This window comes from Salvelinus fontinalis, chromosome 4 (assembly GCF_029448725.1).
Source record: "Salvelinus fontinalis isolate EN_2023a chromosome 4, ASM2944872v1, whole genome shotgun sequence".
NCBI classification, from domain to species: domain Eukaryota; kingdom Metazoa; phylum Chordata; class Actinopteri; order Salmoniformes; family Salmonidae; genus Salvelinus; species Salvelinus fontinalis.
Genome location: NC_074668.1, coordinates 15,454,042 through 15,454,362, shown reverse-complemented (window position 1 = coordinate 15,454,362; position 321 = coordinate 15,454,042).

The window sequence follows — 321 nt, the reverse complement described above, 5'->3', positions numbered from 1 at the left end:
GGGATGTATTATGTTCTTTAGAAAAGCCTGATGAATACATACCATTTATATACAGTTGAAGTCGGAAGTTTACATTAGGTTGGAGTCATTAAAACTCGTTTTTCAACCACTCCACAAATCGCTTGTTAACCATCTATAGTTTTGCCAAGTCGGTTAGGACATCTACTTTGTGCATGACACAAGTAATTTTTCCAACAATTGTTTACAGACAGATTATTTCACTTATAATTCACTGTATCACAATTCTAGTGGGTTGTAGACCTCCACAAAAAAATTGTAGACCTCCACAAGTCTAGTTCATCCTTGGGAGCAATTTCCAAA